This window comes from Rhinatrema bivittatum, chromosome 2 (assembly GCF_901001135.1).
Source record: "Rhinatrema bivittatum chromosome 2, aRhiBiv1.1, whole genome shotgun sequence".
Classification (NCBI taxonomy): Eukaryota; Metazoa; Chordata; class Amphibia; order Gymnophiona; family Rhinatrematidae; genus Rhinatrema; species Rhinatrema bivittatum.
The window spans coordinates 384,160,818-384,184,882 of NC_042616.1; positions in this window are offsets into that span (position 1 = coordinate 384,160,818).

Here is a 24,065-nt window from a genome sequence, read left to right on the forward strand (position 1 = left end):
CCCCCCCCCCCTTCTTTTCCCCCAAGTGGAGAAAGAGATTCCCTTCCCTGCCAACATGACCCCCTTCCCACCCCCTCATCTTCTGTCCCCTGCCTTACCCCCACCTTACACCTGCCGGTGCAGGAAAAGCTTTTGGGGGCAGGAGAGATACCCACTTCCTTCTGTCCTACTCACTTTTCAAATGAAAATGGAACTGGCTAATGTGACACTTTTCTTTTGTCTTGCATGTGTGGGCCACAGGTCACTCTTCTAAAGGGGGCCGGACGCAGGTCAGCCAGAACCATTTTGAAATATTTCACCAGCAGGGCAAGAGCAACATGGGTTCATTCCTGCCCCAAGTTGGACCCTGAGCTATGCAGGGTTGCTGGGAAGCAGTCTAGGGTAAGGGAGAAGAAAGTCCAGGGGGTTTTATTTAAAATTAAGGCTGTGAGTTTAGTTGCGGGGTGGTGGTGGATGAGTTAGAAGCTAAGAGCCTGTTATTCAGCACCATTTGTCCAGCTACATTTGCACTTAGCCAGTCAAATGGTGCAATTTAAAAATCCTATCATGCTCGCCCCCTCTGACATAGCCCGATAACATTTTATCCAGCTATTTCAGGTGGGGTGGTGGCATTCCAGGGCAGAGTCGCTTATCCAGCTAAGTTACCCAGACAAACACCAATTTTCAAAGCTACCTTAAGTTTACTGGATAAACCTATCTGGCTAACTTTCTCATAGCCCAGTACATTCAGCAGTATGGGCATACCACTGAATATCCAGTATACATTACGTTTATTTATTATGTATTTATTTATTTAAAGACTTTTTTTATATACCGTTATTAGTGGGGGACATCATACCGGTTTACATTTGAACATTTAAGCTTGGAAAATACATATTAACAGGGAGGTAAAACCTGGGAGGGGGATAACAAGATGCAGTATGGAAATATAGATTAAAATAAAACAACTAGAAACCTTAACATAAGGCATGTATAATCACATTGTGAGGGGCTTGTGGACTGACAGAGGGGAAAATCTATTCTGGATATGCTCTTTTAGATCTATTCTGGAATGATCTAAGTTTATCTAGTTAACTCCGCTCCCTGCTGTGCTGAATATGGATCTCTAAGAGATCCATATTCAGTGTCATTTGCCCCGCTAAGAGGAATATTTACTATGGTACTATATATTTTTCCATTAGAAGAGGGAAATATTGTGGGGGGCAGAATGCAACTGCCAGAGTCCTGACCAATACTCGGAAAAATGATGATATAACACCTATTCTGAAGGATCTGCACTGGCTCCCAATATCACATTGGATTCTCTTCAAAGTCTAACATTAATCCATAAAACACTATAAAATGAAAATGTGGAATGGCTTAACGCCTCTCTCCATTTTCAGTCTCCACAAAGAATTACGCGCTCAGCCAGCAATGGTACCTTACCAATTCCATCCCCAAAACTAGCACACCTCACCTCTGTGAGAGAACGAGCCCTATCGCTAGCAGGCCCTTACATATGGAACTCTTCTTTACCACAAGAATTAAGACTAGAGCCTAACACTCGTATTTTTAAGAAAAATTTAAAGACCTGGCTGTTCCAGCAAGCCTATACATAATTGCTACCAACACTCCACTCAATTTTGTATAAACATTTTAAGCTGTAAAGCAGAGCTTCTTTTTATACAGCCTACAGTTTTATCTGTCTTCTTTTAGTCTTACTTTTAGAACTTTTATTATATATGTTAATTGATTGTTTTCTGATACCTTTGATGTAACTTTTTGTCTTGTTTTAGAACTGTGTTTTATATATTATACTAGCTGTACCCTGCCACGCGTTGCTGTGGCTCAGTCTGGTTAAATGGAAAAGAAAGAAAAGAGAAAGCGCAAGTTTCTAATATGTTTAAGTGAGCTGTTCTCTGTTCAGCTCTTTGCGCTTTGACTGCTGCAGGCTGTAGCTGCAAGTGATCTCTTCACAGCCGCTTTCTGCTGCATTTGCTCTGCTCTGGCCATCCCAACTCCCTCCCCCCTTCCCCGGCAGTGGACGGACTGGCTCGGCGACACTTCTACCCTTTCCTCCTCCTGTGTGAAACTGTCCGGCAGTCCCTACTCCCTCCCCCCTTCCCCAGCAGCGGAGGAATGGGCTGAGCCATTTCTCAGAGTGGCAACTCTTCTGCCCTTTCCTCCTCCCCTCTGTGAAACCCAGCACATAGCGCAGAGCTCTATGGTCTGCACATGCGCGGTAGAGCTGCTCTCTACTGCGCATTTGCGGTCCGTCGGTCAGAGCCCATTTATATTGTAGATAGCGTGTGTTGCTTTTACGTCCAACAGATGGAGCTGTTTTTCCAAAAACACATGTTTTTACCTGTCACAGGTGTGACATCTATATAATATAGGTATATAAAAACACATGCATATTCGAATGCAATGTTGTGTCAAAATTTCAAAGCATTCGGTGAAGAACTTTCGGAGATTTAAGATTTTGAACAAACGAACATTTACATTTTTATTTATATAGATTGTAAACCGATGCGATGTTTCGAAGGAATGTCGGTATATAAAAGCAAATAAATAAATAAATAAATTGTACCTGTGATACTTGGCCCATTCCCAGTAAAATATCGTAACCATTTCCCCTCAATATTATTTATCACAAAAAAAAAAAAAAAACTCAGGATAAAAAATATTGCGAGGGAAGGATGAAAACATGCGATGATTGCCCCCCCCCCCCCCTTCACACAGGGCCGTCATCTTCTACAAGGACCGTCATTGGCCCTAACTTCCCCATTGTGCAACATACCCCTCCACAGGGTTCTTGGAAGAACTCTGCTAACCCATCTGCTGCCTCTAGAGGCAACTTAAAAGAAAAAATATCACAAATAGCAAGTTTAAATTTATGCAGCGATGCTCCACCTCCTGCCCAAAACTTTCCCCCTTCTGATAAAATTCCCCCCCCCCCCCAGGTTTCAACAACAATCCCTGGATTCTCCCACCCCAAGGCATCCTATCTCCACCTCCTTGGCCACACCAAGGGCATACAATTTATTTACAGTATAAGTCTTCTGTGCGGAACCGTATCAAAGGCCTTGCTGAAATCCAAGTACACTACATTTAGCACTCTCTCTTGATCCAGTTCTCTGGTCACCCAATCAAAGAATTTTGATAGATTCACCTGACAAGATTTACCTCTGGTAAAACCATGCTGCCTTGGACCTTGCAATCCATTGGATTCCAAAAATTGCACTCTCTTCTCTTTTAGCAGCGATACCATTAGTTTGTTCACCACAAAGGTCAGACTAACTGGTCTGTAGTTCCCAGCCTCCTCCTTACTTCCACTTTTATGAATAGGAACCACATCCACCTGTCTCCAGTCCTCTGGATCTACTCCAGACTCTAAAGAAGCATTGAAAAGGTCAGCCAGCGCTGCTGCCAAGACATCTCTAAGTTCTCTTAGTAACCTCAGATGTATCCTATCCAGCCCCATCAACTTAGCACTTTAAGTTTAGTTAGCTTCTTATAAACACACTGTTCTGAAAATCGATTGAGGTTTACCTCACTTCCCTAACATTAGAAGTAGTCACTGGTAGTCTAGTGACCCAGACCATAGCCCCTGGACCTCCCCACATACCTTTAGAAGAAATCCCTGGTGTCTAGTGGTGCCTGGAGGACACCCTATGCCCCAAGCCAGTCAATGCCATTTTCCAAATAGGTGCAGGCCAGTCTTTACCCCTTTATCTATTGTTGGGGGGGGGGGAGAGCCTGAGGGGGTGGCTGGGGGCAAGGGGGGGGTAGAATGCTTTCATGGGGGAGAACCCAGAGGTTTGTTGGAACCTAGGGGAGGATTTTTATTGGAAATGGGTGGGGTTTGGGTAGGAAGGAGGTCATCACTGCACAATTTTAAACCTACTATTTATGATTTTTTCTTTTAAGCCACCTCTAGAGATGGTGGGGGGATGGGTTCTGTCAAGATCTCCTGAGAGTTTTCTTCGCTTGAGTGGGGAATTATTTAGGGTTCCTGCTAGACCTTTTAGAAGCATTCCAGGTATATCAGGATGCACGTTAGCATCCCAATGCCCCTGGTATCAGTTATGAATAACTCCTGAGATGTTATTAATATAACATACCTTGCTTTTTTTTTTTTTACGGCATGTTGCATTACTTTATTTGCATAAAATTATCTATGCATTATTTGCTTTGCATACATTAATACATTTTATGCATAAAAGTTCATGTAAAGCAGCCAATTTCAATAAAGTGCAGAATTTTTTATGATCTGATATGTGATTATTGCATGATAACCAGCATTTTATGCACAATGAATGCTGTCTTTCAAGCATTAATCACTTATCACGGCTTAGTAAATCTACCTATATATTTGGACTTAGGTGAACAAATGGTGGGATTTGCTTACCAATGCCAAGATTGTTGGATAATTGTTTATCTGGCTAAAAGGTTATCTGGGTAGCTCAAGGGTTGGGTGGGGACATTTTGGGTTGGAGTTAGCTATCCAGCTAATAGGGAGATTTATCAAACTGAGATAGGGCTATAATGCACGTTAAACAATGTGTATCCTTTGATAAGCACTGCATATGAAGTGATATAGCCTTATCACGACAATATTGAACTATATTTGTGATATTACACATAGAATTTGAATAAATTCTGCCCCCTATTAAAATTTGCTGCTTTGCATGTATTTGCATGCATAAAATTACATAATGCATGCAAAGCAGCTAAGGCATAGTAATTCTATGAAAGATTCCAGCACATTATTTTATCTACAGCTTTTTGGAAAAGTTATTCTATTGCGGGAGCACAAAGACTCTAATGCAGGTCCTTATGCTCCTGTGTAGGATTAAAGGGCCATGCAGCCGAACACAACCCTCCTCCCCAAAGTTGGCAAAAGCCACCGGGTGTCTAACTAGACCCCTGCCCAACTCGGTGCTGGCATTCGAAGCAGCCCCGCAAAAGAAAGAATAAAAATAGATAAAATCCACCAAGTGGTTGTTCCTTGCCCTGCTCCTCTGCCCAAACCCTCTCCATTCAATCCCAAACGCTCCTCAGTATAAATGCTGTCCTCCCACCCCTCTGGACTCCATTTCCATTAAATGTAAAGGAAGGTAGGGTCCCTACTCCCCCAAACCCCGAAAAATACCCTGGTGGGATTGTGTCCCCCACCCCGGACCCCCATGAACCCCCCTGAACTCCCTTACCTTTAAAAATGTCATTGGTGGAAAGTGGAGGGGCCAGGGTGCCCCCAAGCCCAGGTCCAGTTATCACTGTTTTTCAAAATGGCACTGATGGGCCTTAGTCCCTACCATATGAAAATCCTACCACATGGTAGGGGTAAAGGCTGGTAGGTGCCATTTTGGAAAATAGGTCTAGGGATAGTAGGCATCCTGGACCCACTACTATCCACCAATGATATTTTTAAAAGTAAGGGAGGTAGGGGGGGTCCAGGGTGGGGGCACTTTCCCACTAGGGTATTTTTGGGGGTTGGGGGAAGAAGAGACTCTACCTGCCTTTTTCATTTAATGGAAAGGATGGGCCGGGAGGGAGTATAGCTCTTGGGGGTGGGGGAATATGAAGAAAGGATAGGGGTTAGTTATTATACCAGGGAGCTGGGCATTGCCTCGCGTCGGATTTTATCTATTGTTTTACTGTTTTTTGCGAAGCCTCCTCAAATGGTGGTCCCAGGGTGGGTAGGGCATCTCGTTAAACCCCTGGTGGCTTTTTGTCAACCTTTGGGTGGGTTGTATTGGGTCTTCTGGCCCTGTAAAGCAATGATGGCCCCATGCATTGAGGTCCACCATTACATATTTCCAAGGCCCCTGCCGTATTCTTTTGTCTCGTGGATTTTTTCCACGAGACAAAAGAAAGCGGTGATACTGCAGCAATAATTTGTTGGAGAGGGGGAAAGTATTGTGAGACTGCTCCCCACCATACTGGGCTCCTCCTGTGATAAAAAAATCATGGCTCTGTAACCTAGGCCTATGTTAGCCAGATAAAAGCTGATGTTCAAAATTATCCTGCTTATATAGCTAGATAATTTTAGGATTGCTAAAGAGCAAATTAACTTAGTATTTATTTTCAGAACTTCACATGGTATCTATTTCTCCTTGTAAGCATTCTGCCACCAATTTAGCATTGTCATTAATTAAAATCATGAAGCCTAAAGAGCATTGCTCAGCTTTGTCCTCATGATGGAGTGTAGGTTCCTTCAAAACTCTCAAATCCTATGGTATTCTCTGTACTCTATAGCACTCTAATAGGGTTCCATAACTTCACGCCATTATGAGCGCCCTATGTTCACATTCTTGACTTAATTTTTCTTAGCACTTCCTTGGATTTTCTGTGGGGTTTTTTTTTATTTTTCATTATTGTTTCCAAAACAAATGGGAATAAATCAACTCCTTTGTTTCTTCCAGGTTACACTGCAGATTGTGTTACATTATGAACTCACAGGGATGAAAGCAAAAACTAGCACAAAGCAGTGTGTGGAGCTGAGTTAATTCACTGAGCCATGTTTTCCCCTCATCAGAAGCAGATTTCAGTTTGACCTCTTTCTCTTAATGTTATATGTCTAAGTTTCCTTTTTTTTTTGTCTTTCCATCCCAAGGGAATACACAGAATCTTTTCTAGGTTCATAAAAATTCAATTTGTGTCTACAATCCAATGATAGTTTCTTTCCAGTTTGAAATATCTGCAGGATTCAGAAAGTGTTGAGCCTTTTCATCAGGGAGGATTCTGATGCATTTTAATTAAAATGTCTTTCATCCATGGAATTTACATATTGCAGCACAAAAAAACCACAACTGATATAGATAATGCAATTCTCTAGATAAAACCTGAAGATATGAGCCGATAACATAATAGAACATATTTATGAACTATGCTATTTATGCTTTTATAAATTAGGTAGGACAAAAAAAGTAGAAAAGGGAACCAGTGACAGATCAGCAGTTTTTTAAATTATTCAGATTTACAATCTTGTGTCACTCTGAGCCTGATTCTTTGAAGATTGTGATACCTTAAATTGAACCCTGGACCATCACGGGGCAAATCAGGGTGATTGGAGAGCCCCCCCCCCCCCCCACCATGTCAAGGCCAGGGGGCATCTCCCTTCTATATTGTCTTCTGCCAAGAGGGAAGATAGGTGAGAGGGAAGGGAGGGGAAGTGGGAGAGTGTGTGGGAGGGGAAAGGGGGTAGGGTGAGTAGGAGGATAGGAAAGGAGAGAAGGAGTGCTGAGGAAAGTCAAGGAGGAAGGGTGAGTGAGAGGGAAGGAAAGTGGAAGGGGACATGGATGAGAGGGGATGAAGAAAAAGGAACAGGGGTAAGTGATAAGGGGAGGGGGAGGGGGAAGGAAGGAAAAGGGAAAGTGGTTGCAGTGAGATAGAAGAGGAGAGTGAGAGGAAAAGGGGAAAAAAGTAGGAAGCAGAGCATGAGCAAGACTGCATGGGGGGGAGTGTGAGTGAGAGAAAGTGTGCAACACACAGATCCGCACAATTATTCCCTCTTCGCTAGAAGGCAGATATTGGAGAGACAGGAGGTGGAATTCCCAGGAATATGGCAGAGTTGCCAGCTTCCTAGAAATATTATCACTGATACTCTATCTGCCACACTTCTGGGAACCCTGACACTGCCTCCCCAAGCATTTCATGTCATCGAATGGAGAAGAATCCAAGGACTTCCATTTAGCAAAGGTCCAAGAGGGATCCCATCTCCACTCTTTGGCCCTCTTGATGATTTGATCTATGCCAAACCTTGTGGAGGAGGGGTGCAATCTCATCCCTCACCTCAGGCAGCAGATTTCTTGGGCCACCCCTGTTAACACAGGACACAGATGGTTCAAATTCTGAAGACCTTCAAGGATTCTATAGAAGATCTCAGGACCACAACCGCCACTCTAGGTGAGGTCATCCTTATGGTCAATAATCTGGAAGAGAAGTTAGATAACTAGGGACTGAAACTAGAGGTGTTGCTACTAATGGGCTACCTACAGCTGCAACTGGAAAAAAGGCTCAAACCTCTTACCTGCCAGGATTCTTACATGCTAGCCATGCTGTGTAACTGATGGGGGAAAGGGAGTATTACCCTCAAGTACACCGGTTTAATTCACTGGAAGGAGATGCTAGTGGCTAGAGACTGGGAATAAGAGCACTAAACGCAGAGCAGCAGTGGTGATGCAGCTGAGGAAAGAGTGGATATTTATTTATTTGAAAATTACTTCTATACTGCCTGCTCCAAAAGAGGTTGCAGCAGTTTACAGCATTACCGTACACAAATTAAAAAATATCATCATCAGACAATAAGAATTGTGCTACAAAAACAAAACAGCGCTAATATCAGAAATACTACATAAATTAAGTTGCATATCTCCTTCAACTGCCGAGATTATAAATCAAACTCTTGTTTAAACAGCTAGGTTTTCAATGTTTTATTTAAAGGCCTTCACATCTTGTAAGGTCCATAGATTCTATGGCATGGTGTTCCATAAGACTGGCCCCGCTACTGAAAATATTGCGGAAGTGGACCCTTGGACCAAGGTGAGGTTGGCACTACCTACAGGGAGGGGTCCTGCAGCTGGCATGCGGAGGTGGCTGGAGCAGAGGTTCTACAGGAAATTAGCCAATACCAGCCCTTGTTCCCCTTAGGTTGAGCCCTCGGATGCCAGGGTCAGCTAGATTTAGGAGCGGGCCTCTGTGAAGAGATGAATCCATCGCAGAAGATGTTGGCCAGTGGGAATAGAATAAAGTCAGTCCAAGCAGTGGTCGGGGCAGATACAGACAGCAGAGATGAGAGCAGGCTGAGATCAGGGGTAGGTGGAGTACAACAAGACAAGGAGGAAGCAGAGGTCACAAGGCAGGCAGAAATCAAATGTAGTCAAGAAGCAGTCCAAAGTCAAGCCAGGAATCCAATTGAAGACAAGCCGGGGATCCGAACCAAGGTCAATCTGAGACGTCAATCCAGAGGAAAGGAGGCAAGGCGAAAGAGCAGGAAGACACTGAAGATGGATGAGAAGCCACAAGACAGGAACACAGAACAGGAAGGAACCAGGAACATGAAGACAAGGTGCTGGAATGAAGCAGAAATAGGAACGCAGAGGCTAACAGCTACTCCGAGGAGTTTGATCTATGCTGAGGCATCTGAGGCAGGGCAGAAGGGGAAAGGCCTGTGATGTCATCCAGAGGCACTATGAGCCCTTTAAAAGTGCCTGAGCCACACACACACATGTGCCTAGGGAAGCCCCGCTCAGCTGAGTGGTGTTCTTAGTGCAGCACGTTGGGCCTGTGCGGTAGCCGGCTGCATCTTTGACCGGGACCCAGCCATGGCATCAGCAGGCCCCCTTCGACCCGGGGCTGAAAGTAAATGCAATAGTACCCCCTCCTTAGGGCTTGGGTTTCCTGGGGTGTAAAGTGTGGAACGCCCTTAGGAGATTCTTGTCCAGAATGTGTGAGGCAGGCTCCCATGTTTTCTCCTCCAGGCCATATACCTCCCAGGATATCAGGAACTCCCACCTCTCGTTCTGACATCAAAATTCCAAGATCACCTTCACTTGGTAGACAAGGTTCACTTTGGTGGACACCTCCTGTGGTCTAGGCACCTTCCTGGAAGGCCACATGAGGACTAGGTGTTTGAGGAGGGAAATTTGAAAAATATTAAGGACTCTCAAGGAGTCGAGTAGACATAATTGATAGGTCATGGGCCCCACCTGATGGAAAACATGGAAGGGCCTGATGTATCGATGAGTGAACTTCATGGAGGGCATCCTGACACAGATATGGTGGGTGCTCAGCCAAACCTTGTCCCTAGGTTTAAATTGTGGTGCTGGCCACCGGTGAGCATCCAATGCCTTCTTGGCTCTTTCAGCCACTTTCCAAAGCATCACTTCCATATGGATCCAAAGTTCCTGGAGCTCCTGAGCGGAGGAGAAGGCTGAGTGGAGTAGAAGGCTGTCTCCCGTACACAATTTAGAATGGCAATGATCCCATGGCAGAGCTAACATGGGAGTTATGGAAGAATTATGCCACACAGGAGTAGGGCGGACTAATTGTCCTGGTGATCATTCATGTAGGCCCTCAGGAAGCTTTTCAGGGTCTGGTTAGTCCACTCTGACTGTCTGTTGGCTTGTGGATGGTAAGCAGTGATGTAGTCCAATGTGATATTAAACTTCCGGGAAAAGGAGCACCAATAAAACTGGGTGCCCCGATCTGAAACGATTTGCATGGGCAAGCCATGCAGTCGAAAAATGTGATGAATAAACAGCCAGGCCAGTTCAGGTACTGAGGGAAGGCGACCAAAATGGACCATTTTTGAGAATCAGTTGACAACAACCCAAATAGTTCTGCAGCCATTAGAGAGGGGAAGGTCCACCATGAAATCAGTGGAAACATGGGTCCAAGGTTCCTTGGTGCTCTTCAATGGCTGTAACTGCCCACAAAGTCATCCCACCAATGGTTTTTACAGAGCACAGGTTAGACAAAGGTCTACGTAGGCTCTAACATCTTTCTGCATCTGGAGCCACTAGTAATACTTCTGGAGCAGCATGAGAGTCCAAGCCCATTCAGGGTGACCTGCGACACAGGAATCGTGGTACCATTTCAAAACTTTCTCTCGGAGTCAGCGTGGAACAAGCCGTCTTCTCTGGAGGGACGGTCACAGAGGATACCAAGAGGATCCAGGCCGGATCGATAATGTGACTGGGGGGATCAGGTGTGTCTTCTGCCTCAAAAGAACAGGAGAAGGCATCCATCCATGTATTTTTAGATGCAAGCTGGTACCTCACTTCAAAGTCAAAACATGCAAAGAACAGGGACCATCGGGCTTGGCATGCATGGCCCCTACACCTAAGGAAGAGGTGTTGACTTCCAAGATAAAAGGATGTGTGGGATCCAGATGATGGAGACATGATTCCTGGAGGAAAGTCTTCTTTAACTCTAGAAAGGCAGTGACCACCTCCCAAGTCAAATCTTGATATTGGCTCCTTTCCATGTGAGCGCCGTGAGTGGGGCCTCAATCCAGGAATAGTTAGGAATGAAATGCTGGTAGTAGTTTGCAAAGCCCAAAAACCTCTGCAGGGCATGGAAACCGGAAGGTTGCACCCAGTGCTGGATACAGTGACCTTATCTAGATCTATATAGAAACCCCTGTTGGAAATGATGTAACCTAAGAAGGGCAGACACTCCCTCTCAAAAAGGCACTTCTCCAGCTTTGCATATAATTTATTTGCCCGTAGCCTCTGGAGAACCTGTCAAACAATCTGATGGTGGGACATGAGAAAATGAGAGTATCGTCGAGGTACATGATGACACAGACATACAGGAGGTCTCTAAAGATTTCATTCATCATTTTTTGGAATACCGCAGGGACGTTGCACAGGCCAAAGGGCATCACCAGATATTTCTTTCAGCACCTGTTAATGTTCTTATTATACCCCCTTTGTCACACCTTGTTAATTGTAAACGGCATGATGCGATTCCCATTGTGAATGCCGGTATAGAAAACTCAAAATAAATAAATAAATAATAAATATTCATAGTGGCCATCGCACATATGATCACGTTTTCCACTCATCGCCTTGTTTAATTCAAATGAGATTATAGGCCCCACAGAGGTCCAGATTTGTAAACATTCTCACTCCCTGGAGGGTTAGAGAGCTCAGAAATGAGCAGCAGTTGGTAACGATCTATACAAGGGCATTTAGATTCATCTTTTTTGGACATAAAGAAAAACCCCACCCCAGTGGAGGACATGGAGGGTCCTAATGAAACTTTGGTCAAGGTTCTCCTTGATGTACTCAGACATGGCTGCGGTTTCCAGGAGTATACCCTTCCTCATGATGGATCAGTGCCAGGTAGTAGATTGATGGCACAGTCAAATGTACATTGGGAAGGCAGCATCTCCGACTTTCCCTTGGAGAACACAACAGCATATTCAGTATACTGAGGAGGCAGTCCAAACAAGGTCATTGCCAGGGGCAGAGTCAGAGGGAGGACAGCTTTCGGAGTATCTTTCTGGAATGCCTCAATTTGTTGTAGGCAGGAATCATGGCAATGGGCCCCCCAGCTCACTAGTTGAAGTGAGCCCCAGTCAAAGTGAGGATAGTGAAACTGCAGCCAGGCAGCCCCAACATGATAGGGAGTACTGCCTTGACAGTGATGTGGAATCCAATACTCTCCACATGCAAGATGCCCATGTGAAGGCACAGGGGTCCATGGCTGTGGTAATCTGACCAGAAAGCGGCTCTCCAAGTATGGAGGAGATAACTAGTGGCATCTTTCGGGGAACCACTGGAAGTCATAGATGGTCCACTAACACCTTCATTATAAAGTTCCCCCTGGTGCCTGAGTTCACTAGCACTAAGGTGGGGAAGTTATGACTGTCCACTGAAATAGACACTGGGTGGATGAGTTGAGGAGCAGGAGTGGTAAACTCTAGGATCATCTTCTCACTAGATCCTAGGCTTGCTAGTTGCCCGGCTTCTGGGACAAGATGCTAGCTGATGCCCAGGCCTGGCACAGTAGTTTCAGAGCCCCAGGTTGCAGCAGCAGAGCCTCTCTTCCGGAGAGCGACGTTCCTGTCCTAGCTGCATAGGTTCCTCAGCCTGTGCAGTGGTGGAAGCCTTCGCTGGTACTTCCAAGAGGTGGCACAAAAAGGACAGGTGATCTCCATGGATGTGGACAAAGCATTCAATAGGGTCTCCTGGCCTTTCATGTTTATCATTCTGGAACATTTTGGGCTCCCCAAGATTTTCTTTCTTGGATTTGTGCCTTATATATGAATCCTACGGCGAGGGTGTTGACTAGCAGGGTAACATCTCATTGTATTGCTATCGAAAGGGGAACTAGGCATGGATGCCCCTATCTCCATTGCTCTTTGATTTAGTGGTAGAGCCACTGGCTGAGGTGATCAGATGATCTCCAGGGATAGAGAGGGTGACATGTCATGGTATATCTCATAAAATTTCGCTATATGTGGATGATGCATTAGTCTATGTGACTAATTTATCCCGTTCACTGCCGGCACCTATTGAACAGTTTGGTGACCTTTCTGGATATTTAATTAATTTTAATAAATCTGAACTGATGTTCTTGGGCAGATGGTTCCGGTGGTGAACCTCTTTAACATAGCAGATACAGGGTTTTGGTATCTAGGCAAATGGATCTCATGTGATTATTCTAGCCTATTCAGGGATAATTATGCTCCAATCTTGAAAAATATAGGGATAGATCTGAGAAGGTAATCTTCTTTACCTATATCTCTTTTGGGAAGGATTAATCTGATTAAGATAGATATTTAGCCCAGGGTTCTTTATTCTTTCATGCACTTGCCATGTGATGTACAGCGGGCCTTCCAGTCTTTAAGAGGGGAAATATCCAGTTTTATATGGCAGGGGAAGCTACCTAGATTGAAGTATAATGTCCTGGTCAAGCCTCGTGAGGCAGGGGGCCTGGAGCTTCCCAACTTGCAGTGGTACTACTGGGCCTGCAGATTGTCTTGTTTACATGTATGGCTTGGGACGGATGTTGCCCAGCTCTGGTTGTCGCTGGAAGAGGAGGGGACGAGGGGTTGTAACCTGGCATCCCTGCTGCATATGCCACCAACATCGCACTCAAATAGGCGGGTGGTACAAAGAAATCCTATACTTACACACACATACTTAAAATATGGAGGGCGGTATATCATTTGTTTAGCCCGCAGTATGCTAACTGGTCCTATTTGAAGTCCTTAGTATGCAATCCACATTTGTTCTTGCACACATTTTCTCCTAACATGGCTGTATGGGCGGTGGAGGTTTTAAGATTCCTAGGACAATTGGCTGATGATGGTCGGTTAAACCATTCATGGTACTGGTTGAGGAATTCCACATACCGATCACGACCCAATGTTTATTCTTTTATTTATGCAAAGATGTCTCAGCGATAATTAGGGAACACCCCTGGATTGAGGAGTGTAAGTGGCTAGAAGGCCTCCTTATTTCTAGACAGAAAGGAGACCATCTGATAGCCATCTTATATAAATCAATACGGGCTGTCTGTGAAAAAGACATCACACTTAGGATAATTCAGTTATGGAATCAGGATGTGGGTACCACTTTGGATAGTATAGACTAGAAATCCAATTGGAAAATGTCCTGACAAATTATTATATTTTCTAAGGGGCAGGAGTTGCAATATAAATTGTTGAACAGGCTGTACCGTACGCCGGCCTTCTGGGTTAGAGTTGTCGATTGTATTCATGATATATGTGGACAAAGTTTATGGGTGGATCCGGTTCTCTTTTTGATGGGGAGATGGTCTAACAGATGGGAAATGAGAGGCTGCAGAAAGTTGATGGGTTAATTGTTACACTTGAAGTGTTTAATTGTGGCTCACCAATGGAAAAGCTCTCCTATTATACTCTGCTGAGAATCTAAGATGTTGGCTGTTAGGGATGTGCACACATTTTTTTTACATTAGTGTTTCGTTTTCGGGTCTGGGGTGTGCCATTTCAGTCCACTCCCTGAACCCAAAAACTTCTTTTGTTTCTATTTCGGGAAAAACCCGAAAAAACAAAAAACCCACCCCGATCCTTCAAATTATTTAACTATAATCCCTCCACCCTCCCGACTCCCCCAAGACTTACTGAATGTCCCTGGTGGTCCAGCAGGGATCCTGGGAGCGATATCCCCCTCTTGGGCTGTCGGCTGCCAGTAATCAAAATGGTGCAGATGGCCCTTTGTCTTTACCATGTGGCAGGGGCTACCGGTGCCATTGGTCGGCCCCTGTCACATGGTAGGAGCAATGGATGGCCCATGCCATTTTTTAAGTTGGGAGGGGGAGATAACTCCCGGGACCCTCGTTGGACGACCAGGGACTTTCAGCAAGTCTTTGGGGGGAGGGGGCAGGCAAGTCTTGGGGGGTTGGGATGGTGGGGGTTTGTAATTAATTAAATTTGAAGGGTTGGGGTGGGTTTGGGGTTTTGTTTGTTTGTTTTTTTAAATGTTCCCTTTCTCCCCCCCCCCAAAAAAAAAAATGATAGGAAAAACACACAAGATTTTGTGGATTTTCCTTTTGTTTTGTCAGCCCTTCAAAATGCAACAAAATATCGTCTTTGTATCCTATTTTGTTACAAACTAATGCACCTCCCTATTGCCTATTGCTCTTAAGGAGAAACTCACTTTTTTCTTAAAATAACCACTCAGAAATATAATTCAAGACATTTGGGGATCGTATTGGAGGTGGTGGGAGTGAAGATAGTTTGATGTTTTGTACAGAGTATGTGGATGTATATTTGAAATGCCTGATGTGTCACTTGTTCTTATGTTTTATAGTATTGTAAAGTTTTGAAAAGTTACAAAAAAAAAGAAAGAAAGGATGCTGCTGTTGAGAGGAAGGACAAGGGGAGCTGGAGATGGTAAAAGGAGCAACCCAGTGAGGAGAAGATGGAGGACTGAGAGGGGGCAATAGAGGGGAGATTTGGGGAGGTCAGGATTAGCACAGAGAACTGGAGGGAGAGAAGAGGGGATTAAATCTATATGAGTGAATAGAGAGGCGAAGATAAAGAGAATGAAGAAACAGGAGAATAAAAGGGAAAGATCAATATTAGAAAGAGGTGTAGGGAGATATTGAAAAGACAGGAGCGAGATGAAACAGAAAATGAACATTGAAATTTTCGGCTCAGTGTGCTGCGGCAGTCAAAAATGCAAACAGAATTTTAGGAATTATTAGGAGGGGAATGTTGAATAAAATAGAAAATGTCATAATGCCTCTGTATTGATCCATGGTGGGACCACACCTTGAGTACTGTGTACAGTTCTGGTCACCGCATCTCAAAAAGGATATAGTTGCGATGGAGAAGGTACAGAGAAGGGCGACCAAAATGATAATGAGGATGAGGAAAGGCTGAAGAGGTTAGGGCTGTTCAGCCTGCAGAAGAGACGGCTGAGGGGGGATATGATAGAAGTCTTTAAAATCATGAGAGGTCTAGAACGGGTAAATGTGAATTATTTACTCTTTCAGATAATAGAAGGACTAGATGGCACTCCATGAAGTTAGCAAGTAGCACATTTAAAACTAATCAGAGAAAATTCTTTTTCACTCAACACACAATTAAGCTCTGGAATTTGTTGCCAGAGGATGTGGTTAGTGTAGTTAATGTAACTGGGTTTAAAAAAGGTTTGGATACGTTCTTGGCAAAGTCCATTAACTGCTATTAATCAAGTTGACTTAGAGAATAGCCGCTGCTATTATTGGCATCAGTAGCATGGGATCTACTTAGTATTTTGATACTTTCCAGGTACTTGTAACCTGGATTGGCCACTGTTGGAAACAGGATGCTGGGCTTGATGGACCCTTGGTCTGACCCAGTATGGCAATTTCTTATTTTCTTATGTTCTTATGGAGGTCCTGAAAAGGAATTAGGAGAACAAGAAGAGGAAATCATTATAAAGAGATGAGGACCAAAGTGATTAGAAAAATAAAAGTTCAGACAGCCAGAGTAGAAAAAAGCATTTTATATTCAGTTTAGTGGATGTACTTTGTCGACTATGGAAATGTGCAGTTCAGGATATCTTATTTTGTACAATACAGGAGGAAATGTATTTCTCTTTCTCTTTCTGTAGTTTTGCATGGCATGCAGAATCTGGTTTCTTCTTGGGGTTTCCAGTTCAGTTTTTTAATGTAGGCTTATGGTGCCAGGATCCCCGTATTGGTTCCAATTAAGCTGGAAGCCATAGGGGCAGGAGGAAACTGCTGAATCAAAATAAAATGAAGATGAAAACCCATATAACAGAGTGTTCTGGCTTGTGGGGTCATGTGTTTTGTTCAGGTTGAGGGTGCCCTTTTTTACTTGGCCATAGGTACCAACTAGCCTGGCTATGGCTCTGGGTGCACTCAAAGACAGAGCAAGTGGTTGTGAATACTTCATTGTACCTCTTTTCTGAAGGTATCCTAAGGACAAGTATAGAGGTGAGAAACCATTCTCTGCAACCATATCCTGCATCATTTGCACAACAGAGAGATTGCATGAGAGAAGCAGGCAGTCAATCTTATGAAGTATTGCAATGGTCATAGTGCTCAGATTTACTTTTAGCCATGCAACACCATTATAAATACATTTAAAACTGTTTCATGATTTGTATATGACTTCCTCAGTTGCATAAAAATTAGAAAAAAACAATTGAGCAAAATTCCAAATAATGTGCGGAAATTGCAATTACTGCTCAGTAAGAGTGAATACTGTGTGGAAATAGCCAAATATCATATGCTATTTCATTACCATGGCTTAGTAAATAACCCAATAGACTGTTATCCCTTTGGAGACAGGGAAATACCAACAGTGTCTGAATGTAATCCACTTCAAAGCAGCTGGCCAGTCATGAAATGTGGAATATAAATTTGAATCCACATTTCTTAAGATAAAGTTTATTTATTTATTTTATGACATTTATAAACTGCTCAAAGTGATGTACAATCATAACTACATTAATATACACATAAAAAAACAGAAAATGTCATAATGCCTCTATATCGCTCCATGGAGAGACCACACCTTGAATACTGTGTACAATTCTGGTCGCCGCATCTCAAAAAAGATATAGTTGCGATGGAGAATGTACAGAGAAGGGCAACCAGAATGATAAAGGGGATGGAGCAGCTCCCCTATGAGGAAAGGCTGAAGAGGTTAGGGCTGTTCAGCTTGGAGAAGAGACGGCTGAGGGGGGATATGATAGAGGTCTTTAAGATCATGAGAGGTCTTGAACGAGTAGATGTGAATCGGTTATTTACACTTTCGAATAATAGAAGGACTAGGGGACATTCCATGAAGTTAGCAAGTAGCACATTTAAGACTAATCAGAGAAAATCTTTTTTCACTCAACGTACAATAAAGGTCTGGAATTTGTTGCCAGAGGATGTGGTTAGTGCAGTTAGTGTAGCTGGGTTCAAAAAAGGTTTGGATAAGTTCTTGTAGGAGAAGTCCATTAACGGTTATTAATCAAGTTTACTTAAGGAATAGCCACTGCTATTAATTGCATCAGTAGCATGGGGTCTTCTTAGTGTTTGGGTAATTGCCAGGTTCTTGTGGCCTGGTTTGGCCTCTGTTGGAAACAGGATGATGGGCTTGATGGACCCTTGGTCTGACCCAGCATGGCAATTTCTTATGTTCTTATGTTTTTAAAACAAACCAGTATTACAGACAAATTACAAATTGTGTTCTTTCCATATCTCAGATTGTATCATGGATCATCAACCATGTCTAATTTCTTACGGAATTTCATTAAATCTAGTTCCTCCCTGATCATCAGGGGTGATTCATTCCATAATTTTGGAACTATTACTGAGAATGCTCTGTTCTGGAGCCTTATGCTATGGAATGCCTTGATTGGTGGTAGCTGCAATTGAAACTGATAATGTGATCTCTGCAAACTGCTTGATTTTTTTCAAGACAGCTGCTTTTCTAGCTGTGGCGGACTCCTTCCCTTCAAAATTTTGAAGGCTAATAACTATTTTACATTTACAGCGAGATCTTATTGGCAGCCAGTATAGTTGACTATCAAAGTAGCTTTATCAGCCAAGTCAGATTCTTCCAATATTTTAGAAAAGTTTACATTTAATTTGTACACTTATATGGTAATGGTTGGGTAGACTTTTTCCAGAAATCAAAATGGTATACAGTAAAATAAAAGGTGAATTTTAAAACAGTTGCACACACAAATAAGACATATTCATGCAAAAGTTATTTTATAAACTTCAGACATACACGTGCAAGTAATGGTGCATTAATAAATCTGCTCGTATAAGAGAGGGGTGGGCTAGGGGCATTCTGGGGCAGGGTCAACATTTATAGGTATAAGGTGCTATTTTAAAACCTGTGAATGCGACGCATGCACAGTTATTGCCTGCACATATTTACACCTGCTAATTATCTGGGGTAAGTCAGATTAGACTTGTTCATAGCCATATACTAATGGGTGAGGAGTCTGGGTAAAATGGGGGGAGTTCAGGCCCGGAGGGGGGGGGGGGTGTCTTGATGACCTAGAGATAGACAGGGCAAACTGGTGGACTAATTGGTAAAACTGGTAATTTCCTTCGCCACGCATGCTATAAAATTTGATGACAATGTGTGTAGAAACCGACAAGAGCTAAGGAAAATATGCAAGTTAAATTTCCTCATGTGCTGTAAATGATTAAGATTAGGAGCACAAATACGCATGCATAGCAGATGTCCACCACTTATTCAGATAATTTTTTACTTAGCTGGATAAGTCTTAAAAAGCACCGCTTACCCAGATAAGTAAGATTGCCGGAATAGTCTTCAAACACTAGTTATCCATTTATGTAGCGCTTTTCTTTCACTTATCCAGCTAGCTTACTATATAATAGATCACTGTTTGAAACATGGCCTAGAATCTTTCCTCTACTGATGGCTAAGCCAAAACTTATGCGAACATGTTGGGTAGATTTACAAATATTTTATATAGAGTGTGTGCATTTGCGTGCATGATATAAAATATGTGTGCATGCACATGCGTATCCACATAGCTACATATATGGGTGGGCTTGTGCATGTTTTAAAGTTATTCTCCCTGTGTATACATAATAAAATATATACTGACCTTGTCCCTAAACAGGACCTAGAGTGGCTTGCATCATAAAATACAAATACCAAAATGGTTTACATAATAAAAATTAATGATATCTGGTGAGGTTTGAAGAACCTGGGTTCCCCCTTAGACCTCCTTCTTTCTTTTTTATAAAGGCACAAAATAGACTTTAGATGTTGGCGGAAGGGCATCAGATGGAATTTTTAAAACCTCCATAAGGTACCATCCCTTAATGGTTTGGACCCTGGGAGGTGAATATTGAGAACCCATGCCGCTGAATATCCAAATACAGTAGAAAATGCTACTTAGCCGGCTAAGTGTTTAGCCGGCTAAGTCTAGACGTGCTCCATAGCAGTAGATACTACCATAAGAAACCTGCTTGGCAGACTGAATGGGCCATGTGATCTTTTCCTGCCACCATTACTATGTTACTATGGTATGGTGCAGGGGAAAGCAGACTCTGTGGAGAGTGGGAGCAGCCAGAGAAAGGCACTAGTAGGAGGGCACCAACTGAAGCCAGCACCGCCTTCCCTATTTCATTTTGAGCAGTGCCTGCAGAAGATTTTTGTATTGATCCAGATGAATCATGTGTGGGCTTTTAAGAATTAGAGGGAGGCAGTATTGAAACGCTAGTAACTGCAGTGGGTTTGGGAGAACTGGTTATTGTATAATGTTATCAGCCAGTGAGTAACCGCAGCCATAGAGGCAGTGAGTGATTCTGCTGGAACAAAAAGTACCTCCCAGAAACAGTAAGTGGTTGAGAGCATGAGAGATGCTCGTGACCATTTACCTCCTGCTCTGCATTCAGCCCAAGCCCCAGCATCAGTACCCAAGGATCCAGAAAAAGGATCCTGAAAGATATCACAGATGTGGAGTCACTTTAGAGTTATGAAGGCTCATCATGTTGTGGAATGCATTCAATATCAGAAGGCCATCAGTGGAGGAAAGATACTGGGCCATGTTTCAAAAGGTGATCTATTATATAGTATCATTTGCAAAAGCATCACCTGTTAGTGTTGTGTTTCAGGGGAGGCCAGTGCTAGTCTGAGGACCCACTCAAAGCAGAAGCAGCAGCAGAAGCAGGGAAGCCATACTAAAGGGGAAGTCCATCTCCCAAGCTGAAACTATGGCTCTGTCCCTCAATGAGGCTGCAGGCCAGTAGCCCCCATCCATAAATTAGCAGCAAGACACCGTGGAGCAAATAGTACAGTGTGCTTCACTGTCCAGGGGCACGAAGCAGGCAGCATCAAAAGCAGTGACACCGTGTATCAGGTAAAATATGGCCCTGGATGACCAGTCCTTGCAGGTGGTTGAGTCTGTAAGATTTAAGCAGCTGTTCCACTTCAGCCCCCAATTAAAAACTGCATTCCAGGACATGTAGTAGGAGGGTAATCCCCACCCTGTACACTCAGTGCCATGGCAGGATGCAAGCACAGTTGCGCAAGGCAGAGGGTAATAGCATCCATTTCACCAGTGATATCTGGACCATCCAGAATGCTACACATTCCTACCTCAACCCTCGTTCACTGGTGGCAGTTGGATGAGGGAAAGCAGCAGCTCTAGTGGAGGTACACCAGCAGGGTACAGGTGGGCTGCACTGCACATCCAAGTGACGGAGGAGAGTCACATCTCAGAGTGATCAGGTGAATGTTGCAGGGCTGGCTAGGCTGGAGACAGTACTATTCCATTTTTGTAGTTCTTGTTGTTACAGAGATTTTGTAGGGAATAATTACAGTAATGGATTATTTGACTTATTTAAATCAGATAGCATATGTCTCAAGTTCATATAAGGCTGCAGAATGTCTACTCCTTTTAGAGGTAGATAATAAGAGTTTTATTATAGCAATGCATAATACTCAGTGGACTTTATATGTGGTAGATAATGGATATCAGTGGGGTTACCTCTAAACCACATTATTTAGGATGGAGATTTCAGGCGAAATTTCACTTATGATGTAGAGGTTACTGGAGCAACAGACACGCTTTCATGAGATATCTGGTATGAATGACATTGATGTATAGCATCAGAATTGGTTACACATGATACAGATGCAGATATCCTGAAGCCTTGCAAGGATGCCACAGAGGATCTGAGTTCAACAACAGCACTCTGTACAAGGTCATCCCAACAGTCAGAATCCTGGAGGACAAGTTACAGGATTTCTGGCAGGAGGAGGGAATGGCACTAGAGGAGGTGGTGCTCAGGGACTACATGCAACTGCAACTGCTGGATGCTTACATCCTGGTTACTCTGTGTAACCCAGAAGTCAAAGGCATTATCGCCCTCCAGTTCAATGCCAGGTGCTCATCTCTGCAATGCCGAGCCATCAGCTTGCTGAAGTGTTCCACTCAATCCACCTGGCTAACTTCAGCCCTACATATTCCTCTACTGCTCCTTGCTATGGTGAGAAATTGTTCTTTGTCCCTTCCAATCCTGCCTTCAGTTTATTCGGAAGGTATGGTAAATTTATTTCAGCTGCATCAGGGAGCCCTCATTTGCCTTCCTCATGGTCACAGATAGTCCCAAATTAGAATCCTGACACCAAACAGAACTCCCTCAGGATGGCACAGAAAGGAACTTTTCACTAGCTTGACTGTTCTTTTATATTTAATACTCTATTCAACATTCTCTGAGGGCATACAACAGATTTTATGTGATGGTGAAAACCACATTTACTATGGGGGGGGGGGGGGATAAGGAGCAAAGCAGCCATCTTGAACCAATGTTGCGCTCCAGATCGCGGCTCCCACGACCAGGCTCTTACCTCCACCGCCGGTCCCGACAGGCAAACACCCTCCTCGGCGCTATTTCAGGCCTGCACAGGCCTTTCCCCGCTGCGGCATCTCCATGAGGGAGGCGCCGAGCTCTCTGGGTTGGCCCCGCCCACAGGGTATGCGCACGTGCAAGGAGGCCGACTTTAAAGGGGCAGGCGCGGGAAACCATGGCCAGCCCCCAGAATGATGTTAGATGCCGGCAGGGTATTTAAACCCAGGCCCTGCTAGAAGATTGCCTTGCAACGAGGTTCCTGATTCCTCGGCCTGTCTTCCTGGTTCTGATCCAGTATGCCTTCTGGTCTCTTCTGTCTGCCTCTGACCCTGACCCTCGGACTGCTCCACCGCTTGCTCCTCTTCACTGTGACTTCTGGATTTCATCTTAGACTCAGCCTCCAGGAGACTTTGCGTAAGTCCCAGTGGCTCAGGTCCTCATGGGCTCCACCTGGGGGGACCTCGGGTCTCCAAGGGTGGTCTCCCAGCATCTTCTGCCTCCTGGCCATCACATCTTCTACGGAGATCTTCTTCTATCCATCTTCATCCACTGGCCAGCCCAAGGGTCCACCTCTCCTAACAGTTTGCAAGGCCATGGATCCGGCGGATATTTCTGGACTACAGGCCATTCCTGGGATGGCACAACATCTTCAACAACAGCAGCACTGTTTGGATGTCCTGGCAGCCACAGTGGAATGACTGGCCAATCATCTGGATGCCCAGCCACCAGAGGCTCCACCGATACATCCAGTGGGCCCCGCTCTTGAACACACAGCTCCCACACAATTGCTGGTGCTGCAACGCTACTCAGGTGAGGCCAAACACTTTCTTTAGATCTCTGGCTGCCAATGGGTTCTTAAACCAGTGTTACATACGGTTTGCCCTGCTACCAAATCAGTTCCCGACGGATTCCGTGAAGGTCGCCTATATCCTCTCTTTGCTGGATGGGAGGGCCCTATCCTGGGCTTTGCCATTGTGGGAACGCAATGATCCCATGCTGGGTAACTTTCAACAGTTTATTCTCAACTTTAAACAGGTATTTGTCGAACCAGCACGTCACTCTACGGCGATCACAGAACTATTACAACTTCGCCAAGGATCTCGTTCATTGGCGGCTTACGCCAATGAATTCCGGGCTCTGGCTTCAGAGCTGGGCTGGCGAGAGAACAGCCTGAGAGGTATATTTCTGGAAGGTTTGGTGGCTCAGATAAAGGACGAATTGGCAGTCAGAGACCTCCCAGATGATCTTAATAACTTAATCGATCTGGCAGAGAGAATCGACCGCCGACTGCAACAAAGGTCTCGAGAACTCCGCCCACCCAGGAGACAGGTCTCACTGGCTCCCACCTTCTCAAAACCTCTGAAACCTTCTCAATCTCCAGTAAACTCTTGCTCGTATCCTCAGGGAGAGGAACCGATGCAGTTAGGTCGCAGTTCCCTAACGCCAGAGGAGAGAAGACGACGATGAAGACTGGGTCTCTCCTATATTGTGGTGGGAAAGGCCACTTCCTGGCCCAGTGTAAAGAGCGTTCGGAAAATGCCAAAGCCTAGGCATCACAGAGGAGCTGTCCCTAGGCTGTGTTAATCCTGCTCCTCAATGTATAGTCCTGGTAACCCTGGAATATCCAGGAGGGATCTTTTCCACTGTTGCCTTCATTGATTCCAGGGCAGGAGGGAACTTTATCCTGGCTGACCTGGTACAACAACTTCAATTCCGGTTCTTCCCCGTACTCT